Raw genomic sequence first — 6,098 nt, 5'->3', positions numbered from 1 at the left:
TTTGAGATATTTAGGTGGCCCGGTTGACATGGAATGCACGATATATAAGTGAGGAAAAAAGTGCAAGGTACTATGTAACTGATTATTAATCAGAGATTAAGTTAGTATATAATTAGGGTTTCTCCAAGTAAAGGCATATTAGTTGAAATTTTAATTTTTCTCTAAAAGCAAATGAGATTGTAACATGGGAAAGCAAAAACCGTGGTTTAAAAAGTTAGTGGGATGTAAAAATAAAAAAGTCAACAGAAAAAAGCAGGATGATTCAAAATAAAATTTGTGTATAAATTGATTGGTTAATTGATACATATATATATATATGTATTTTTACTTATATATTGGTTAAAAGTAAATGCGATGTAGAAATAAGAAAGGAAATCAACAAGAAAAGCAGGATTATTAAAATAAAATTTGGATATGTATTGAAAAAAGTTTAACGCTACCCATTCCGGCCCGTTAGGCCAAAACGACATTTCTGTAAAAAAGCAGATCTAATTGCATCATAGAATTAAAAAAATTGTACACCCTCATCAAATTTACGAGCAAACAGCTTTGAAGATAGTGCAATTAGTATTTAAGCCTACATATATCCGTCTCGATTTCTTTGGCTGTTTCCAACAACCGCTATGTGAACAAAGCTGTGACTCTGTTGCACAAGTGCGTTCGAGTATAAAAATATTTAACACTTAAAAATGAAAAATTCAGAAAAATTGTTCATTGCTAAATTGAGTACTTAAAACATGCAATATATAAGGATGCGATGTGTCGCAACTCTGCATTTTGAATACCGCAGTAAAACAGTTTCCAAACATTGTATTGCTACGTTTTCGAAGTCAGCCATTTCTGATTCCGGGTGCACTATTTCGAAGTTCCCCCAGAAATAATTGCACAACAAAATTATATTAAAAAAAAAAAACACACACACACTTATTTTAAAACTAATATTGTACACTCACCGGTTGATCTCTTTCTCTGGTGGGAAGGGATACAGAGGTACCCCTAATCCGCATCCAACGATACAAGCCTGGTTGACCATTTTCCTGTTATAAAAAATAGCATACAAGCAATTAGAATATGCAATGAAACTTGGAATATTTATTAAATGCTTACCTCGTTGATGCTGATTTTGTTGAAAAATCTGAAAAGATATCAAAACTAGTAAATGCTCTATAAAATGTTTAAAAATAAATTCGCAAGATGTGTGCAGCTCAGGTTGATTGAAGAAATCCGTTTAAATTTTTCAAATTACATCTCCTTTCATATTGGCAGGGTTGCATACAAATGGTAGTTTTGAAAAAATTTAAGATATGTTAGTTCATTCAATATTTATATCTGTGCCAATAAAGAATAACAACTATATCCGAAAAACAAAGTTTGGAGTAAACGCATTTTTATGACCCCCATAAAATTCCGATACATTTTATATACAAAAGTTCTAAACTTTTTTCGAACAGTTTTCATTCAGAAGTAATTTTTTTATATATCTTTTGTATTGTGTTTAGAAGCTGGCTTGAGGTCCGATGATTTTAGATTAAAACACAAGTTTTGTGATGTTAATCAATATATTTCGATTACACACGGTAATCGTCATCAGGATTTTCAAATTTATTTGAGCGTCCGCATCAGTTGACGTGGTGTTTTACACGTCAACTGATGCGGACGCTCAAATAAATTTTAAAATCCTGATGACGATTACCGTGTGTAATCGAAATATATTGATTAACATCACAAAACTTGTGTTTTAATTTAAAATCATCGGACCTCAAGCCAGCTTCTAAACACATTTAGGAAATAAAAAGGTCGCAAAAACAAATATCTTTTGTATTTTTAGCAACAAATATTACACATTTTGTTTAAAACTTGTTTTCAAAATAATATTATTAGCGCGTACATAGTCAAAAAGGGGGAAGAGATGATTTTTTTTAATTTAATTCTTAAAGCACCCGATTATTAGTAGTCTTCATCTAAAGTGATAAAGGGATAAATTGCTTAAATTTATCAATTTATCCGCATCCTTTCATGAACGCACCTTGGTAAATATTCGCATAAAACTGTTGATCATTTAACTTATATGGCTAGTTACGTTTCATTCTTACCTCGTCCATTGTGTTCATTTGCTTTTATGTGTTCGTAGCAAAAGCGACTACCTGGAAACCTGTAGGGGTTGAATTTTGCTTAAATTTATACATTTATCCACCAAAGTCGTTTGATAAAGTGATAAACTTTGGTTACATAAATTTCTATACAAAGTTTGACAGTTCATTTATTAAAATGATAAATTTATCACTTTATCAAGTTTATCAAAAGCTTATCACTTTTGATGAAGACCCGTATTATTTATTCAATAACAGAACAAAAGAAATAAACAAGAAAATAATATTTGTTCACAATTATTAGCACTGATCTGCCATTGTAGGAATGAAATACAATAATCAATTTTCTTCTGAACGACACCAGCTGGTACATACGATAAGCTGACTGTTTTTTCTCTGAAAACCAGAATTGTCTCAAATTTAGTGACTTGAGATGACACTGGATTACTGAATACCATCATAACTCTCAGTGCGCGCGAGTGACGAAAGCAGCTACAGTAGCATGCTGAAACATTAAGTATACAGTATATTTTGCTTATCTGCACATCCTTCTTTGCACGAAAAACTTGTGCACTTAACCGAAAAAGGCACTTAAGCGAATTTTCTTTACTACTTCAATGAGGAAGGTATCCGAATCCCTATGAAACCAAATAATGGAGAAGCACTTACTACGTAGAAATTACTGCAAGCGAAATTTTTACCGAATGGTATCTAATGATCTATATAACTACATAAATTTATAGCCATTTTCGTTGTTCTGCGAGATGAGCAAAATAAATAAAAGCTTGTAAAATAAGGTAATTGTAGGGCCAGTGCAGGTAAACGTAATACTTTCTTTGATAATTAATACTAGTTGCACAATTTTTAAGGCAAGTAACGCCAATGTGCAGATATGTTGAATGCATCTATCGGAGCAGTTTCCTTATAAATGGTAAAAATAATGCCTCGGATGCGCATTTTGGGGAAGGTATCTTAAATGTGCACTTAAGCATAAAGGCAGCAAAGCAAAATATACTGTACTTACATTTTATCTCAAACTAAATAAAAAAATTTACTCAATTTATTAAAAACCATAATTTAAAATTATTTTTATTGAAATTTCTTGTTCCTTCGAAACTCGATAAAATTGAAGTTTTCTTTATTTGGAATAAAATTATAATTAAAAAATAATGCTGCAAAGCAACACTTTTCTGTAATTCCAATAAACACAGAACCCTGTTTCATCTTTTTTCGGAGCCGCACAAAACCCTGGTCACCAAACAGCACCTCGGAACCCTGGCATTTCCCGTTTTTTCGCGAATTATTTCATTCGGGTCGTAGTTTTGCAGCTTCGGGCCGTTCGGTTTTGCTTGCCATATTGTTCACACTGTCATCGCCATATTGAATACCCTGTCAACTATCTGTCAACCCTAAGATATCTCACTTGTATTCTCCCACAATGTTTTGTAATCACCGCAACTAACACTACCGACACTGCTTAGGTTCCTCGTGGTTTGTGAATGGCAACGGCCATTCACGGAAATAGGAAACGTAGCCCACAAAAAATCCACATACGTCCCACAAGAAGCACGGTTACCTTCTCTCCAGCTTTATACCGTAGCACACTAGCAATTTTTATCGATCAAGTTTGCGCAAACTTTCGCTAAAGCTAGTTCAGAAAATTGTATGTAATCCGAAAATTATACTTAAATAGATCAAATAAACTCCTCACATTACATTATCGCTGACCTGTAAGTTAACATTACTAGTCCAATTCCTTTTTTGAGCATAAAAAATAGATTCCCGAAAAGACGACAAATTTTCTGCTATATTGGTTGAATCTTCGGCCAATATTAACCCTTAGGTAAAAAACCAACAATTTCGGTCATGCAACCCTGTAAATACTCATGTTCCAAACGTAAAGCGAGCTCCACAATCAATCCACTCGTCACTCATTAAGGGGCCATACCACTATCACGTGCGTTCGTCATGCAAAATCAAAACTACACAATAATAATAAAATATTAAAAGTTTTAAGATCAAAACGTATTTAATACCCACTATATTGCTTGCCAACCCAAAATGATCTTGTTTTGCGCCACCCTCCTAATCTGAGCGGAATAACATTATTTGCAGCAAAAATGACTCGTTACTCGGCAATGCACAAACGCACAGAGGCGGTTGGATATTCCCTAATGTGCAGATTTTGCGGCAGTAAGCACCCCATCAGGCTTTGCCCTGTATTTTGGGCTAAGGCCCCGAAGACCGTCTACGCGATGTGTTATTGCAACTGCCTAGCCGGGACCCATGGAGGAGTTTCACCACACGCTACTGCATATCGGCGACGCAGCCGAAAAGCGCACGACCCGTCGCCCCCCGGAGCGCTGCCAACGATGACGACGACAGCGATGTAATATCGATCGAAGCCTCAGAAGTCGAGAAGGAGGAGGTAGTGCAAACTGGAGCGGAAACCGATGGTTTCCGCCCAGATACTGCGGCCGGAATGGAAACGAGTGCTTTCCATCCAGATAACGCAAGCGGATCGGAACCTCTGCGTCTCCGAGCGCTACTCCAGCACGAGCTCCAACGACAGGGTTGAGAAATTACAGAATACCGACCTCCTCCCACTGGCAGGGAACACAATCCCGACGTCGGCGAAACCGTCCGCGACAACATGGGAGAGTGGAATCGAACGCATTCCGCCGCCCAATGAGAAGCGGTTTCCGAACCGGGCTAGCGACGAACCCGCAAACAGCAACGTACGCGCTTCAATGCCTGACGCCAGTCGCACCGACCGCTGTAGTCAAGATCGAGGCAGGATGGCGCCTTCATTTAATCCGCGCACTTATTGACCCGTGTGTTATGACTTCAGTGATTGCAGTGGGCCTCGCTCAGGAACTCCGCTTTGGCATTGGAAGTCTTTAAGTGCCCTTTGGCCAACTGCGGATGTTCTTCCATAAAATAAGCCATTAATTCGAACTGCGCAAGTTTGGTGTGCGCCGTTTTTTGTTGTATTCCCTGTAAAAATTAGATTTTTTTATTATTTTTCTAGCAAAATAATTAAATTATTTTTGATTACTTACATTTTTGCTTGATTTGCGCGCGCTAGGCAGTTGTCGAATAAAATTTGCCACTTTCGAAAGCTTTTGACATTTCATTTCGCGGCACAGAGTGCCACAAATGCGAAAAAGCAAAAAAGGGAAAAAAGAAATTCGAAGATCGCTTTTACAGAGTGTCAAATGTACGAATTCAAATATTTTGCTTTTAGAATCGCAATAGAGAGTAACCCCCCAGAATTGATATGAAAGGTAATATATGTATGTATGTGGATATATGAATAACGACCGCTTAAAATCGATCTCAAATTTGTACTTTCTCTGTAGAAATTTTAGGCCTGTGTTATGTAGTTTGACTATTGTATTGCATGCGCCCCACGCTTTTCATTTTCAATCACTTAAATTGTTTATAATGACTTTTGCTAAGATTTCAAAATCAAATGTGATCAAAAAAGTTCTATGAGACTGAGAATTATTATTTTCTACTTTTTAGTCCATTTATAAAAGCGTTGTATATTAAAAAGTTTTTTTTTTTATTATTTATTATTTATATCAACAACACACGAAACATGAAGAATGTCTACAAGCATATGAAATACAAACACGGGGGACAAACATGCACAACCCTTAAACACTTCAGTAAACTGAAAGTAAAACTACCAAACAAATAACGTAACTAACTATTAGAATGTAGACGTTTCGAACTGATACCCTGAAACCTGTCGAATGCAATAAAACACATAAATATAAACACAACGTCCCACAAAGTAAAAGACAACAGAACCAAGGAAACAGCGAGATGCAAATTGAGTAACCGAATCATTCAATTCAAAAGGAACATTAAACACAACTCAGCGGAGAAGTTCATATTAGAGACTTCTAATAGCACCAAAGTGTTTCTAAAACAACGCAAAGATGAAATTATTGTTACTGATGCAGATAAGGGAAATAAAACCGTTATATTATATAAAGG

The sequence above is a fragment of the Rhagoletis pomonella genome, unplaced genomic scaffold (assembly GCF_013731165.1).
Source record: "Rhagoletis pomonella isolate Grant_MI unplaced genomic scaffold, Rhpom_1.0 Rhpom_scaffold_00003, whole genome shotgun sequence".
Lineage (NCBI taxonomy): Eukaryota > Metazoa > Arthropoda > Insecta > Diptera > Tephritidae > Rhagoletis > Rhagoletis pomonella.
This window is presented reverse-complemented; position numbering follows the sequence as displayed.